This window comes from Dipodomys spectabilis, unplaced genomic scaffold (assembly GCF_019054845.1).
Source record: "Dipodomys spectabilis isolate Male_0828 unplaced genomic scaffold, ASM1905484v1 ptg000242l, whole genome shotgun sequence".
Taxonomy (NCBI): Eukaryota; Metazoa; Chordata; class Mammalia; order Rodentia; family Heteromyidae; genus Dipodomys; species Dipodomys spectabilis.
The window spans coordinates 4,492,187-4,510,326 of record NW_024870919.1 but is presented as its reverse complement, the minus strand read 5'-3'; positions in this window follow the sequence as shown (position 1 = coordinate 4,510,326).

Genomic DNA, 18,140 nt, shown 5'->3' with positions numbered 1-18,140 from the left:
CTGTTGCAACAATGAGAAGTACAAAATGTCATGTCAAAACCAGCTTTACAATGTCGGAGTGGGGGGGGAGGGGGGGTTTGATTGGGTGGGGGGGAGGGGGGAGGGTTGGAAGGGAGGTGAAGGGTAAACAAAGGAGGAGGCTGCAATGCTTGGTAAGAAATGTATGCATTATCCTGCCCATGTAATTGTAACCCCTCTGTACAGTATGTTCTCAAATAAAATAAAATAAAATTGAAAAAAAAATTGAAAAAAAAATTTTTTTACGGGAGGAGCTAGAAATGTGTCTTAGTAGTAAAGAGCTCCCTCCTCAGCATGCATGAATGCCAGGGTTTGAATCCTCAGTGACAGATACTCAGGAAAAGCCAGAAGCTATGGAGTGGTTCAAGTGGCTAACCTTGAGGAAAAGAAGCACAGAGATAGTACCAAGGCCCTAAGATCAAGCCCCAGGACTGACAAAAACAATAGCCCAGATGCCAGTGCTCAAACCTGGAATGCTAACTTCTCAGGAGGCTGAGAGTTGAAGACTACAGTTCAAAGACAGCCTAGGCAAGGAAAGCCTTTTAGACGGTTATCTCCAGTGAACAACCAAAAGACCCCACCTGGCGCTGTCGCTCTAGTGGTAGATTGTTTGCCTTTAGTTGAAGGGCTCAGGGACAGTGCCCAGGCTTGAGTTCAAGACACACAACTGGAAAAAAATGAGGGTTAATCAAAGTACTTTCCTATTTGCTAATTAGGAGAACATTCTCTTGAAAATGAACACTGATATACACCAGAATTGGAGTCAGAGCTCCAGATTCAAATGTAGCAGATTTATATTCCCAGCCTCTTAGACTCTAGCATTGTAACCTTGTGTCCTACATTGTTCTTAAAGGTCCATTGTTGAAAGGCTTAATATGCTTCCCAAGCCCTATGTGATAAGCAGTTGACTTGTATTGTTAATGTCCTTACATTTCTGAACCTAGCAGAGCACCAGTAGCTCATGCCCAACACCCTAGCTCATGAGGCTGAGGTCTCAGGATCACAGGGTGAAGCCAACCAGGGCTAGAAAGGTCTATGACACTCTGACTTCCACTTCTGAAAGGTCAGATGTTCAAGAGCTTCCTGTGTTTCCCTTGGTGATGAGAAGTTACTTGCACTCTAAATGTTCTTAGAATTCTCGAGCTATAGAAGCAGGAAAGAAACATTATTGAACCATCCTGGGTTCAAATAAAGTTCTCAGGATCCAAGCCCTAGCACTGTTTGCAGAAAAACTCCAGTGTAACACTGTAATTGAAGGACAGAAAATGGTTGCAAAAGCCAGGCTAAGTGCAGAGACCTAGGCCTGCAGGATTAGGAGGTAGAATGTACACACTCAACAGGGAAGTCAGCTGCAAAAGCCAGCAATAGGGAGAACCCTGAAACATTTGTTAGAGTTAAAACAGGGTCAGGCTTTTCTCAGCCTCTTCAAACAATGACTAATTAACCTTCCTCTCTCTGGTGAAGGGAGCCTCAGGCTATCTTTAGGTTAACAATAGAGAGCCAGTTTAGTGGGGGAGAGGAGAGGAACAGAGAAGAAAAACCCTGCTCTCTGGTCTTAAGCAATGGGGTTTTGAATCTCCATATGTCAGATTTAAAGACCATTCTTCTAACTCTGCCAGTCCATTCTCCTTCCTTCATTCTGCACATCATTAATGCAAATTCCCAGTCCAAGGAGAAGCAGGGTCCTTTCTCTTCTGTCTCCAAGCACCTGAGTTCAAAACTGGCTCTGCCCTCATGGCTCTGGGGCATTTGGCTGCCTGAGAAGTGTTAATGAGACAGTCTTCCTGCTCTGTGGTTGTGTGAAGGTGAAGTTGGTGGCCGGAACACTGAAAAAGGCATCATGACTGGGAATTGTTCCCTTCATGCCTCCTGACATCCAAGACCAGGTTAATCTATCATGTTTCTTTCCATCTATCTATTTTTCTTTCTATTTATCTATCTTTTTTCTATCTATCTATTGTTTATGTATCTATGTAGTATGTATGTATGTATGTATGTACGTATGTATGTATCTGTCTGTCTGTCTGTCTGTCTATCTATCTATCTATCTATCTATCTATCTATCTATCTATCTATCTATCTATCTATCTATCTATCTATCTATCTATCTATCTATCTATCTACCTACCTACCTACGTAGTTAGCTACCTACCTACCTACGTAGGTTTCTGTTTGCCAGGTCTAGCCACAGCATCAATTCTGGCTTTTTCTGTGTATGTGATACTGAGTAATCATACCCAGGTTTTCTTGCATGCTTGGCCAACATTCTTTCAGTAATCCAAGTCTGCAACCCCATCTCTTACTTCATGGTATTTTTTACATAAGTATACCATCATTTTACATCCCCAAATTTAATTTTCTGAATATTAGTTATTTCTTTATATATATATATATATATATATATATATATATATATATATATATTACCATGCTTTTTATATTTTTTTGTGAACATACTGTACAGACGGGTTACAATTACATGGGCAGGATAATGCGCACATTTCCTATCAAGCATTGCAGCCTCCTTGTTTGTTTACCCTTCACATTCCTTCCCAGCCTCCCCCTCCCACCCCTCCACCCAACCCTACCCCCCCCACACCAACGTTGTAAAGCTCATTTTCGACATGACAACTTGTACTTCTCATTGTTGCAGCAGGTCCACCTGTTTCCTTAAACGACTTGTTTTTCCCCATCTCCTCCACAAGTTATATTGACATCCAATATGGTGAAGACAGGGGTTATACTGTGGGGGAGGGACATACAAAGCAACAAAGAGATAATCTTATAAATGCGTTAGAAAAAAATGCATGAAAGAAAAAAACATTAAAATACATATCTTAGGGTTCATTTTCCTAACATCACATTATCTGACCTTTTCTGGTTGACTCATACATACACTAGATATTGCAAATAAGGGAAACCATGGGACCTATGTTTCTTTGGGCTTGGCTTACTTCTCTTAATATAATTTTTTCCAAGTTTTTCCATTTCCTGACAAATGGAGCAATGTCATTCTTTCTGATGGAGACATACAATTCCATTGTGTATATATACCACATTTTCTTGATCCATTCATCTACTGAGGGGCATCTGGGTTGGTTCCATATCTTAGCTATGGTAAATAATGCTGCAATAAACATAGTTGTACTGGTAGCTTTAGTGTGGTCTTGTTTGTAAACATTTGGGTAAATGCCCAAACGTGGGATTGCTGGGTCATAGGGGAGCTCTATGTGAAGGCTTTTGAAGAACCTCCATACTGCTTTCCAAAGTGGTTGAACAAGTTTACATTCCTACTAACAATTAAGTAAGGTTCCCTTCTGTCCACATCCCCTCCAGCATCTGTTGTTATTAGAGTTCTTGATTTTTGCCATTCTAACTGGAGTGAGGTGGAATTTCAATGTTGTTTTGATTTGCATTTCTTTATGGCTAGGGATGTTGAGCATTTCTATTGGCCATCCTTCTTTCTTCTTCAGAAAAGTTTCTCTTTAAGTCTTTAGCCCACTTATTTATTGGGCAGTTGTTTCTTTGAGGATTTGTTGTTGGGGGATTTAATTTTTTGAGTTCCAAGTATATTTTAGATATGAGACCCTTGTCCGTTGTATGGTAGTGAAGATCTTCTCCCAATCCGTGGGCTTTCTATTGATATTGCTAGCTATGTCCTTTGCCATGCAGAAGCTCTGCAACTTCATGCAATCCCATTTATCCAACATTTCTTTGATTTGTTGTTTCCGGGTCTATATTCAGAAAATTTCGGCCTGTGCCAAGGAGACCTAGGGTTTCTCCTATTCCATCCTGTAATGTTTACAGTGTCTGCTTTGACTTCGAGGTCTTTGATCCATTTGGAGTTGTGAATACTAGTTATTTCAAAAAAAATTATCTTCTGTTCCCCTGTCTGATTTGTGTCTGTTCCTGCATGGACCTCATAATAATATGTAAATAAAACTGCTGAGAGCTTAAGTGTGCATCATATAAGGACACAGGCCTGGAACCCTGGAAGAGAAAAGCCATGGGCCTGAAATGAAGAGTATGGTGGAGTATATGCCACGAGCATATCTGAAAAGTGAACCAGTAAATAGTAGGAGAACCATTGCATACGATCTGTTTGCACTCAGGGAGGTACTATACACACATAAGTAGTTAGTGTACTGATACATAATCTTGTCCTTCTCTTTTTGAAAAGAGAAGCCATCCCAGTGCTTAAACACAGGGCCCAATGCGTAACTCAGCTGTTTCGTACAAGGCTGAAGCTTTACCACCACCATAGCTCTACTTCCAGCCATCTGGTCGTTAATTGGACATAAGTGCATCCCAAGCTTTCTTGCCTGGTCTGGCCTTTGTCTCCTGCTCGGCTTTCTCTCTCAAAGCTGGAGCTTTACCCTCTCGGACTCTGTTCCACTTCTGGTTTTCTGGTGGTTTTTTGGCAATAAGAATTTCACAGACTTTCTTGCTCGGGCTGACTTTGAATTGTGATCTCCCCAGGAGACTGCAAGCAGCTTTCTCAGGCATACACTGAGGAGCCCCTCCACCCAAAACCTTAGTCTAAATCTCGGGATGTACTAGAGAAAAACAGAAACATGCAGACGCTTCCACTGTGTTCTAGATAATTAAGTTTGGAGACACACAACATTCATAATTATTAGATCATTTTATAGGCAAAAGGAGCAATGCAGACAGTATGAGGATTGCTCCAGCTTTCGGTTCTCTCATCCTTAGACAGTAAATTCATTGCAGCTCAATGCTAAGTGACAGAACTGGCATGTAAGGTGGACATTAGCTGCCAAATCCTGTGATACTCATTTCTCACTTTTGCATTCAAACCTGTGATCAGAAGAGAAGATGAGGGGAGAAAATCCTTCTCAGAGAAAGAAGCTATAAAGAACATTGGAATAGCTTACTTATAAAATCAAACCACTAGATTGACTCTGTCAAGAAATCAGATTGTACAGATTAAAAAATGAAGAAGAAAAGAAAGGCAAGAGCCAGTGGAGGCTGACTATAATTGCTGCTCCTCAGGTAGCTGAGATGTACAGAATCAGAGTTTGAATCCAGCCAGCATAGGAAAATCCATAACACGGTTATTTCTAAGAGATCACAGAAAAACCTAGAAGTGAGGAGGTGATTCAAGGTGAAAGCAATACCATTGAGCAAAAGGAGCTCAGGGACAATGCCTAGGCTCATAGTTCAACCCCAGTTCCTGCCCCCTCGAAAAGAACCTGTACCTCCATGTCTCTGTGTATATGGACATATTCCTATAGGTGAATCTCCAGAGTAGCTATTATGAATTGCACCAGTCTAGAAAATTTGTTTTCTATCCAATGATTTCATAACACAGAGAGTGCTTTCATGACAGTGCATGTTCTGGGGCTCACCTCACTGTTCCCAGTGTAACCTGAGGGTTTCTCTGCATCCCAGGCCTGCTGGAAGAAGTCTCTCTCATTGTTTCTCTGCATCCTAGGCCTGCTGGAAGAAGTCTCTCTCATTGACTGGATATGCAGACAAATGGCCTCACTCCTGTTCAGCTGTTTAACAAACAATTCCATCTACGTCAGTTAGTAATGATGAGTGTGGGCAGGCTTTGAAGGCCAGGAGAAAAAGACCTCTTTGTATCCCGCATGATCTCTCTCCCCAGTGCCCTGTTTTGACAGGAAGATTTCATTTGTACCACTTCCCATAGCAGGCCAAGTCCTTTGTACTTATGCTGCCTTTGTGAGACTATATTCCGGTGTTCAGATACAGTGCTCAATATAATCCAGGGGTCCTTCTGGCAGACAACTAGGGCACTGAACCTAATGGAATATTTCATTGTTGGAGATGATGGGCCTATGATGCCTCTCCTATGTTTCTGGAAGCTTGGGAAATCCAAGCACATGTCGGATATCTCAAAGCTTCCTGTCATCTAGGGCTGGTCAAGCTCATCAGATATTGAAACTTTTGACCTCTCCTAGTTAGGGCCTTGGTGGCTAGGTTTTGGGGTTGAACACAAGGCCTGAGTGCTGACCATGAACTCAGTGCAGAAGCCCAAGGCTTTACCATTTTGTGTCATGACTTCAACTCTGGTCTGTGTGTGTGTGTGTGTTTTCGTGTGTGTGTGTGTGTCTGTGTGTGTGTGTGTCTGTGTGTCTGTGTGAGTGCGCATACACCAGTCCTAGAGCTGGAACTCAGCACTGTACCTAGTTTCTCTTGTACAATGATAGCTCTCTCCTGATGGAGCCACAGAGCCACTGCAGCCTTTTTCTAGTGTTGTGGTCTTGAGAAATAAAGTCCAGGGTTTCATAGTTGCAAAGCACTCCACCCCTAAGGCACATTCCCAGCCCTCTACTTCAGGTTTGTTAGTTTGTTTCTGTCTTTTTTGTTGTTGTTGGTTGTAGGAGTTGAAGTCTGGGGCTGGATGCTGTGCCTGAGCTCTTCAGCTCAAGTCTTGTGCCCTACCACTTGAGCCAAAGCACCACTTCATGTTTTCTGGTGGTCCATTGGAGCTAAGTGCCTCAAAGACTTTCCTCCCCAGGCTAGATTTAAACCATGATACTCAGATGTCATCCTCCTGAGAAGCTAGTATGACAGGCATGAGCGACAAGCACCCAGCTTCAACTTCAGGTTTTTTAGTGGTGAATTGGAGAAAACAGTCTCAAGGGGCCTTTTGTGTCTGGGATAGTTTGAAACCCAGATCCTCAGATCTCAGCTTCTTGAGAAGGCGGGATGACAGTCCTCAGCTATCGACCCCTAGGTGGCACTTTCCTGCAAGGGGGTCCTTGGCTACACGTGGTGGAATGCTAGCCATGTGCCCAAGAGGTAAGGGTCAGTGGCTAGGCCCCAAGTTCAAGGTTCATGACTGTGAAAAAAAAGAAAGAAAAAAAACCCAATTGTCTGCAGGAGACAATTCACTAGTCTTCAGTAATACATAATTTTTGTCCCTGCCATGGGGACATATCTGAGCCTCAATATTCTTGTCTACATATTCATCTCAGTTGTGGAGCTCTTACAAGGACCTGATGAAAGAATGCACCTGTGAAGGACACTCTTTTCACATGACACTCTTTGCATGACTCAACACACAGCATCCTGTGAAAGACCCAGCATACAGCACCCAATGCAGGACTCAGCACACTGCACCCTGTGAAGGACTCAGTACATAGCACCATGTGCAGGACTTAGCACAGAGAACCTTATGAAGGACTTAGCACATAGCTCTGTTCCACAAGCTGTTATTAGAATTAGGTTGCTTTCATCAGTATCACCATTCTTTGAGGAACATTTCACAAACCACACAAGTTCACATCTAATGGTTTATTGTGGTGGGGTTTTTTTGGGGGGTGGGGAGTTAGGCATATGGCTTGAACTCAAAAGACGGAGATAGTACTCTAATAACATTTGCTCAAGGCTAGAGCTCTACCACTTGGAGCCACATTTTAAAGAGTCTCACAGAATTCCTGCCAGGACTGGGTTTTAAAGCCCCTGAGCAGCTAGGATGATCTGGGTAAGCCAGTTGTGTCTGGTTCCATGGAGCTTGGTTGCAGCATTTACATTTGACTAAGTCAGGTTAGGTGACAGCTGTCAGCACCAGACTCCTAGCTTGCTCTGTGATGAGGTATTTGAAGTTCTATCTTTGTATAGTTGCAGTTAGAACAATCTATCTTTTTGTGGCAGCAGTCCTATGGCTTGAGTAAGGGCTTAGACACTGTCCCTAAGCATTTGTACTCCAGGCTAGCACTCAATTCATTGAAAGACCTCAGAACTTCCCGGTACTCTGTTTATGTGGCACTGAGGAATCGAAACAAGGGCTTGGTGCTTGCGAGGTGAGCACTCAACAACTGAAACCAGGACTGAACAAGTTATACTTAGAGATTCCTGTATATAAATATTATATACACAGAGAGATGTCTGTATATTGTTTAATTATAGATAATATTACTAACAATTTTTAGGTATTAAATCATGTCTCCATTTAATGATATGTTTCAGTTGAACAATTAATAAATCATTAATTAATAATTACTCAATATCCTGTTGTTGTTTATCATATAGGTACATACATCCATACATAAAATTACATATTTTATAGAATGAGATAGATGTCTATATATAGTTAAATTATACATCATTTGTTACTTTCAATAATTAGGTATTTAATTATATCTCTATTTAATTTTTATTCTGTTAATGCTTAATAAAATATTAATTAAACTTAATCCACCTCCTATAATTATTGAATCTAATTTTATCCCAGTAGGATTCACTACTAATTCAATGTGTTTTTCATTTATTTTAGTGACAATTATTCCACCTATGACATTTCTTACCTTTATGACATCCTATTACATAGTATATAGATTTGCACCCGAATTATACATCCTACCTGAGCACTTTCAAAGAAAAGGAAAACATGGGTCCCTCTCAGCTTCTTACTCCAAGATTATACTTTTGCAATTGCTAGGATCTTGACTCAGAGCCTAGAAGGCTCAGTTCATGAATGGGTGGCTGTCAGCGCAGCAGCCTCTAGCCAATTCATCTGCCAGGCAGTTGCCAGGCCCTGAGATCGAGCCCTGTATGTTGACTCAATATTGTGCTTATTGTAGTCATTCATTTAATTTTCTGTTTTATTAATTTATTTACCGTTTATTTTATTGACTTATTGCACATGGAATATTTACTACATTTATTACATAGGATATAGATTTGCCTATGTATGAAACTTCACACTTGACACCCAGGACGTTCACAGAAAAGGAAAGCATGTGTTACCCTGGGCTTCTTACTCCCCGCTTCAATTTTTGTGAGTGCTGGCATCTTAACTCACAGCCTACAAGGCAAAATTTATGAATTCCTGAGTGTCAGCTCGGCCAGCATGGGGCAGATGGAGCTGACAAGCAGTTCCCAGCACTGAGATCGAGACCTAGGGGTTGACAAAATAAGAACAGATTGACATACAGATGGTAGTACACAAAGCAGTATGGAGGTTCCTCAAAAGACTCCACATAGAGCTCCCCAATGACCCAGCAATCCCACTTTTGGGCATTTACCCAAATTATCACAAATAAGACCATACTGAAGCTACCAGCACAACTATGTTTATTGCTGGTTTACCATACCTAAGATATGGAACCAACCCAGATGCTCTTCAGTAGATGAATGGATCAAGAAAATGTGGTATATATACACAATGGAATTCTATGCCTCCATCAGAAAGAATGACATTGCCCCATTTGTTAGGAAATGGAAAGACTTGGAAAAAATTATATTAAGTGAAGTAAGCCATGCCCAAATAAACATAGGTACCATGGTTTCCCGTATATGCAATAACTGGCATATGTCTGTGTCAAGCAGAAAAGGTCACATAAGTTGATGTTAGGGGAATAAACCCCATGATAAGTATTCAATTTTTTTTGTTTTTGTTTTTGCCTTTCATGCAATTGTTTCTAACATATTTATAAGATGATTTCTATGTTGCAGTGTATGTCCCTCCCCCATGGTATAACCCCTGCTTTCACTGTATTTGATGTTGGTATAATTTGTGGCGGGGAAGGGTACAGGTGGACCCAATGCAACAATGAGATGGTGGGGGGAGGGGAGTAGTATGGGAAGGGATGGGAAGGGAAACAAAGAGGAGGCAACAATGCTTGATACGAAATGTACTCCTTATCTTGACCATCTAATTGTAACTCCTCTGTACAGTATTCTCACAAAAAAACCCTCAAAAGAAAACCAATTAAATATAGATCTTTATAGAGTGCCAGAGGTTTCTATATATTCTTCAGTTATATAGACTACATTCTTACCAACTCTTGGGTATTTATTATGCCTCCATGTAATTAATATGACTGTTTCCATCCTCAATAAATTTTTAATTGAATCAACCACTGTCCTGAAACTATTCCATCATGGAACTAAAAGTATTCTTTTAATGTGTCAGAAAATATTCACTAAAATCCATCGGCCTCCTAAAATCACTCTGTTTAATTTTATAGTACTATCTTTCAGGAACAACTAATTCAACCTTGACATTCATAACCTTCCATCAGTATTACTAGCAATAGGAATGAGACTCTTAGGATTTCCCTCCATTGTTAGGGGACAGGAATGGGCTTCTAACACAGGGCATATGTTGCCGAGTTGGCCTATGGCTTCCCTAGTAGCCCGCCAACCTTCAGAAATGCCAGGTTACAAACAATTTTCAGACATGTCATTGAAATCCAAGAAGGTTACCTTGCAAAGAAAGCAAATGTAAAACCGGAGCCATCTGCAAGTTGCCGGATTTTTATCTGTCTTTTCATTTTTTTTCCTATCAGTCTTTGTGGCCCAGGAACTCAGGTTCAGTTGTGGGTACAGTGGCTGCACCCCAGCCTAGACTGATCAAAGCTGAGGCAGAGTTGCCACTACCTGAGTTCAAGCCCTGTGCTTGACAAAACAAAAATACATACATACATACATACATACATTAAAAATATTTTAAAAATTATGAGGATCCTTGGCTTGGAATTCACACCATTTTTTCTGTCAGGCCTGAGATTTGAATTCATGGTCTGGGTAAATCTGCAGCATTGTGGGGGAACGGGAAGCTCACCGTGCTGGAGGACAAGAAAGTCAAGCCTGTTCTCAGGGCATGAATTCAAGTCCTAGGACTCGACAAAAAATAATATTCGTATATATTTTAAATACATGATTTATATTTACATACAAGTTAATTGCATATTGTGATTAGTTTAGTTATTCATTTTATTTTGTGTTTTATTTATTTTTATCTATTTAATGAGTATGATTTCACATAACATTTTTTACATCCTATTACATAGGACATAGATTTGCCTATGTATTATACATCATTCCTGAAACCCAGGACTTTCGCCAATAAGGAAAACAAGTGAGACAATTGGCTTCTTCCACCAGGATTAAGTTTTTGGCAGTTCTGTGATTTGAACTCCAGGCCTAGAAGGCCCACTTCATGAATGGGTTAATTTTAGCACAACAGTCTGATGCAAGTGAAGTTGGTGAGCAAATTTGAGGACCTGAGATCAAGGCCTAGGAGTGGCCAATACATAAACAGATAGATGTGTAGATTGCTGTGTATGTATTTACATATGTATATTCAGCTATAAATAAATGTATATATAGAGAGAGACAGACATTTATGTAGATTCTAGTGTATAACTCTACATAAAGTGATGTCTGTCTATATCTTATTTTTATATATTCTATTACTACCAATTATTTGTTCTAAAACTATGCCTCCATTAATTACTCATGGTAGAAGACTTAATAATGTACTAATTAAATTAATCAATGACTTATATTTATTGGATACAATCTTATAATAGAAAGACTAGCTAATTATTAATTAAATTAGTATATGTCAAACATTCTATTAGTGTTCCTATAAATAGGAACGAGTCTCCTAGGATCTTCAGCTGTGTGTAGGTGGCAGTCCCAGGATCATGGAACTCAGGGCCAAGGTGTCTCTGTTGGGCTCAGGCTTCACTAACAGCCCACTAGCCTTAGGCCATGCAAGGTGACATACAATTTTCCAGCCCAGTCATTGAGACCCAGGATGGTCACAGTGCCAAGGAAAAAGAGGTAAAATGGTTATGTAAAACTTCTTGGTTTTTTTCTTCCTCCAGTTTTTTTTTTTTTTTGGTTTGATGTATTTTTGCCAGTGCTGGGAGTTGGACTCGGGTTCTAGTATCCCCGGGTCACCTGTGGGTGTAAATGCTGTATCCCAGCCTATGGTAATCATGGTTTAAGACAATAAAATGCTTCCTTCAGCAAAAGGAGCTCAGGGACAATGTCTAGGCTCACAGTTCAATCTTCAAAAAAAAAAAAGCCATTACAAAAAGCCATTAAAACGTCACAAAAAAGAGCCATTAACTCCATGTGTCTGTGTGTGTATGCATGTATTTCTATTGGTGAACATCCAAGGTTGCTATGAAGAAAGGCACACAGCTAGGAAATTTGCTTTGAATACAATGATTTCATAGCACAGACAGTGTTTTCAAGACAGTGCATGGTCCGGGGCTCCCCTCACTGTTCCCAGGTTATCCTGAGGGTTTCTGCGCACCCCAGGTTGCTGGAGGATGTCTGCCTCACTGTTGGAACAGGCAGACAAAAAGTTTCACTGCTATACAGCTGTGTAACAAACAATTTATCGGAGGCAATTAGTGAGGATGAGTGTGGATGGGCTCTGAAGGCCAGGAGAAAAAGGCCTCTTTGTACCCCAAGCAACTCTCTCAGCAGTGCTCTGTTTTGACAGGAAGCCTTCATTTGTGCTACCTCCTGTGGCAGGCCAAGTTCCCTGCACTTGTCCTGTTTTTGTGAGGCTATGTTCCAATGTTGAAACAAACTGCTTCAATAATTCGAGTCCTTCTGGCAAACAACTAGGGAGCTGAACCTAATGAAAAGATTCCTAATTGGCAATGGTGATGCCTCCCTAAGATTCTGGAAGTTAGGTAAATCTAAGCACTTGTGCAAAATCACAATGCTTCCTGTCATCTAGGTCTGGTGAAGCTTATCAGGTTTTGAAACCTTTGTCCTCTCCTAGTCAGGCCTTGGGTGGCTAGGTTTTGCGGTTGAACACAGGGCCAGGGTGATGACCATGAGTTCAGAGCAGAATCCAGGTGCTTTACCATTTTGTGTCACAACTTCACTTCTGCTCTGTGTTTGTGTTTGTTTGTGTGTGTGTGTGTGTGTGTGTATGTGTGTATACACTAGTCCTGGAGCTTGAACTCAGGACATGAGCATTGTACCTGTTTCTCCTGTTCAAGTATACCACTTGAGCCACAGAGCCACTTCAGACTTTTTTTCTAGGGATGTGGTACTTAGGATTCAAACCCAGTGTTTCATAAATGCAAAGCACTCTCCTCCTAACACAAGTTCCCAGCACTCCACTTCAGGTTTCCTTCTTTCTTGTAAGTTGAAGGAGTTCAAGTCTGGGCCTTGGTGCTGTCTCTGAGCTCTTTAGCACAAGTCTAGCGCTCTACCAGTTGAACTACAGTGCCACTTTAGCCTTTCTGGTGGTTCATTGAAGATAAGCATCTCAAGGAATCTCCTGCCCAGGTTGGCTTTGCACCATAATCCTCATCTCTCAGCCTCCTGATTAGCTAGGATGAGAGGCATGAGTCACCGATGCCCAGCTTCTACTTCAAGTTTCTAAGTGGTGAATATAAGATAATAGTATCACAGGACATTTTGTCAGGGTAGATGGCAGCTCTCAGCACCAGACTCTCAGTTTGTTCTGTGATGAGGTATTTGTAGTCCTATACTTGTGATGAGGTATTTGTAGTACTATACTTACATTGTTGCAGTCAGAACATTCTAACTTTTTTATTTGGTGCCAGTCCTGGCTCTTGAGTAAGGGTCTAGACACAGGCCCTAAGTTTTTAAGCTCAAAGTTAGTGCTTGACTGCTTGGGTGACAGCATCACTTCTGGATTTTTTTTGTGTACACAGTAGTGAGGAATCAAATGCAGGGCTTTGTACTTACTAGGCGAACATTCTATCATTAAGCCCCAGGAGTGAAAATTGTATGAACATATAAATGTATAGATTGGTAGATAGACAAATAGATCTATATGTATAAAATAAGAGAGAGAGATGTCTGTATATTATGAAATTGCATGTACAATATTAATACTGATTATTGGCAATTAAAATATTCCTTCCTTTTTTAAGTTTCATGATTGAATACATACTAAAGTATTAGTTGAAAATTAGTCAATATTGTATAATTGTGTATAATTTCATAATATCGTATACTAACTACTAATTTAATTATTATTTTTATAAAATTCCATTCATATGGGTATATATTGGAATAGGTTTCTGAGAATCTCCATTCGTTAGTGGCAGTCCTGGGATTCGACCTCCAGACCTAAGTTGCTGGTTTTGGCTATGGCTTCCCTAATACCCCGCCAAACATCAGCAATGCAAGATAATGTATGCTTTCTGGGCCTTGTCCATTAGACCCAGGATGGTCACAATACAAAGGGAAAAAAAAGGACAACTACCTACTTGAACTTCTCAGTTTTAGGCTTCTCCTTTACAGTTTTTTATTTTTTTTCCACCCTGAGATTTGAAGTCGGGTCTTAGAATGCCACCACCAACTGTGGCAGAGATGCCAAGATCTGAGTTCAAGCCCCGTGCTTAGCCAAAATAATAATAATAATAATAGTAAAAAGGCCCTGGTAGGCTTTGTATTTTTTTGGATTTTCTAGTAGGCTTTGGATTTGCACTCAGGGTCTGGGTGAAGAAGAAAGGCTCACCGTCCTTGAAGACAGGAAATTCAGACCAGTTCCCAGGGCCTGAATTAAAGCCCCAGCACTGGAAAAAGTAATATTAATATATGAGATCTATTTACATACATGGGTTACTACATATGACATTTATTACCCTTATTTATTTAGTATTTAATATATACACATGTAACATTTCTTTTATTACATCATATCATATAGGGTATAGTTGCATATGGATTTTACATCATACTGACAAAGGACTTTCACAGAGAAGGTAAATAATGTGTCAAAATTGACTTCTTACTCCACGAATAAATTTTTGGTCATGCTGGGATTTCATCTCACAGTCTACAATGCTAAATCCATAAATAGGGTCACAGACTTAGCAGACCAGCCTCCTGAAAACTGAGCTGCTCAATACCACAGAAACAGAAAAAGCAGAAAGTGGTACTGTGGCTTAAGTGATAGAGTGATAGCCTTGAGCAAATGAAGCTCAAGGGTATGCCAAGACCCTGAGGTCAATCCCCAAGACTGTCAAAAAGAAAAAAATTCATCCTGGTGTGATATTTTGCTCTGGGACTCAGAGGAGGGCTGAGGTTATAGATAAGAGGTAGAGGACAGGTGCTGGTGGCTCACCCCTGTAATCTTAGCTACTCAGGAGGGTGAGATCTGATGATCCCAATTGCAAGCAAGAAAGTCTATATGAGAGACTTTTCTCTAATTAAACACCCAAAAAGCCAGATGTAAAGTTTTGGTTCAAGTAGTAGAGCGCTAGCCTTGAGCACAAAAGCTCAGGGATTGGATAGCATCCAGGCCATGAATTCAAACACCAGGACTGGCACACACACACACACACACACACACACACACACACACACACACACACTCAGACACACACACACACACACACAGCCCAAGATAGAGCATTTGCCAGTCAGCCTGCACAAGTTCCATCTCTAGAAACTCAATATTAAAAAAAAGAGGGAGAAGGGAAGGAAAGACTTGCTCCCGAGATGACATAACCAATGCCAAAATTCCACAGGAGTTCTAAGATGTGGATTCAGGACAGAGGGCCTCAGGCAGAAGGTACAGCATGGGCAAAGGTCCTGAGGCGTGGTGTAGAGCAGATGGTGTGGGTGGAATGAAGGTTCTGTGGCTTCAGACAAGTCTGGTAGGACATTCAAAGCTGGGTCAATATTTGTACTTGAGTCACAGGTAGGGCAACGGGTGGGGTCCCTGAATGGGGCCCGGGAGGAAGATTAGTTGACTTTTTACCAGAGACCGCAGCCATTTATGTGGTTGGAAGCTTATTTTTCACAGCCACTGACCTTTAGACCTCCTTTGCATGGAGGAGTCAGGGCAAACGCAGGGAAGAACACTTGCTTAAGAAAAGCTTCTAGCTCAATGCCACCAGTGGCTCAACCCCTGTAAATCCTAGTTACTCAGGTGACTGAGCTAGAGATCGTGGGTCAAGCCAGCCCAGGGGAGGAAAGTTAGTGAGACTCTTCTTGCCGACGAACTACCAAAAGCCCGAAATGGAGCTGTGGATGAAGTGGCAGAGTGCTAACCTTGAGGGAAAAAAATTAGGAGACCAGAGCCTAACCCATGAGTTCAAGCTCCAGTACTGGCACCAAAAAAAATAAAGAAAAGCTTTCAGAAGCTCCTAGTCTACTGTGGTGAAAGGCCAGATCAGCCAGGCACCGGTGGCTCACACTTGTCCTCCTAGCTCCCCAGGAGGCTGAGATGTGAGGATCACGGTTCAAAGCCAGCCCAGGCAGGAAAGTCCAGGAGACTCTGATCTTCAAGGAACCTCCAGGAAACCAGAAGTGGTGCTGTGGCTCTAGTGGTAATCCGAACAGCTGGGGGACAGCCCAAAGCCCAGAGTTCAAGTCCCATGACCAACACCTGGCCTGCTTGGACCTTACTCTGTGGCTCTAGGGAGAGTAATTTACAGTGGGCCACTGAGGGTCTCCCAATTTCTAGGTGTCCTACAAGTCCTGAGAGCAGCCTCTTTGGAGGCCTTTGCCTACACAGCAGGCCACAGTATCAGAGAAGTTTTGAGCCGTGAGCACGGAGGGCATTAATCTGTTCATCAGAATGGCATCTCTCATGGCTGCACTGTAGATCTGAGCAAAAAATCGACCTCTCAAACCAAGGTTCTGGGCCAGAAGGGGCAGGAGCTGCAAGATGGCACAGCAGGTAATGCCCACTCACTCGAATATCACAAGAGTGTGAATCTTTCAGGCACACCTTGAGCGGGTGTTGAGTTGGGCTCATGAAAGACTTGTAGTCTCAGGTATCCACAGCTAGCAGGCTGCTGCTGGTAGCAGTCTCTATCCCAGGAGTCACAGGGCTCAGAGCCTTACTTTTCTCACCAGTGCTCGGAGCAATCGTGAGCTGACTACAAACGAGCATCCATAGTGGCTTTCCTTGGTCCTGTGGCCCCATGCATGGATAGAGGGGCAGGTTCCATGGAACTTACTGCCATGACCCAGACCCCTCAGCCCAAGAATGAATTAGGGAAATAGTACTTGATCTGCCTTGAGAGTTTACTATGACTATGCCTCAGGAGTGCCCCCAGTTTTCTAGCTGAGCTCATCATTACCACCTTCTTTTGTGTGTGTGTGTGTGTGTGTGTGTGTGTGTGTGTGTGTGTGTGTGTGTGTGTGAGTGTGTGTCTGTGTATGTATGTATGCATGCACACACGTGCACACATCTTGGTACTAGGGCTTGAACCCAGGGCCTGGACTCTGTCCCTCACCTTTTTCATTCAGGGCTAGCACTCTACCACTTGAGCCACAGCTTTTCTTCCAGCTTTTCGGTGGCTAGTTGCAGAGGAGATTCTCACAGACATTTCTAGTTGGGCTGCCTCTGAATGGCAATCCTCAGATCTCAGACTCCTGAGGAGCTTGGACTAGGAGGGTATGAGCTATTAGCATCTGGCCACACTTTCCTTCTTGGCTGAAACAGATTACCTCTCCCCCAGCCGAGCACCCATCTACAGCTACCCTCCTTCCCCAGGCTACAGAAGAAACATACCCTACCATGAGTACAAAGAAATGGGATCATGTTAGAGGTTTATGTTCTCCACACTGTCACAGGATACTGGGAGCTGAAGTGGAGGTCAGAGATCTAGGCCAGGGCAAGTAGACAGCTGTAAGAACAGAAGAGCGCATGAAAAGACAACCTTGCAACTGGGTGCCAGTGGTTCATGCCTATAATCCTAGCTACTCAAGGCTGACACCTGAGGATCAATCAAGATTCAAAGCTAGCCTGGGCAGACGTTTCTCTCCAATGAATCACCAAAAGCTGGTAAGCAGAGATACTCTAGTTCAAGTGGTAGAGTACCAACCTTGTGCAAACAATCTAAAGGATACCACCTAGACTCTGAGTTCAAGTCCTGGTAAATACACACACACACACACACACACACACACACACACACACACATATGCACACAGGCATGCACACATGCACGCAAACACGCACACAAACACATGCATCCACTGTCATCCTCAACTGGAGCCAATTGCTCATACCAGCAATCCCAGCGACTCAAGAGGCTGAGCTCTCAGAATGGTAGCTTGAAGCCAGCCCAAGTAGGAAAGTCTGTGAGACTCTTCTCTCCACTAACTACTAAAAAAGGTGAAAAGTGATCTGTGATTCAAGTGGTAGAGTGTTAGCTCAGGGACAGTGCCTAGGCCCTGAGTTCCAGCTCTGAGATTTTTTTTTAATAGACACCCTTTGCCTTCCCCACCCCCACAGACCATAAATCCAGATTTTGGTCATCATAGATCTCACTTTTACTCCTGCCACTTCCATAGCACTTCCACAAATGGCCGGTGTGTGGCCAGCTACGGGTTAAGAAGTGAACTTACACAAGGAAGGCATAAACAGGTCAAGG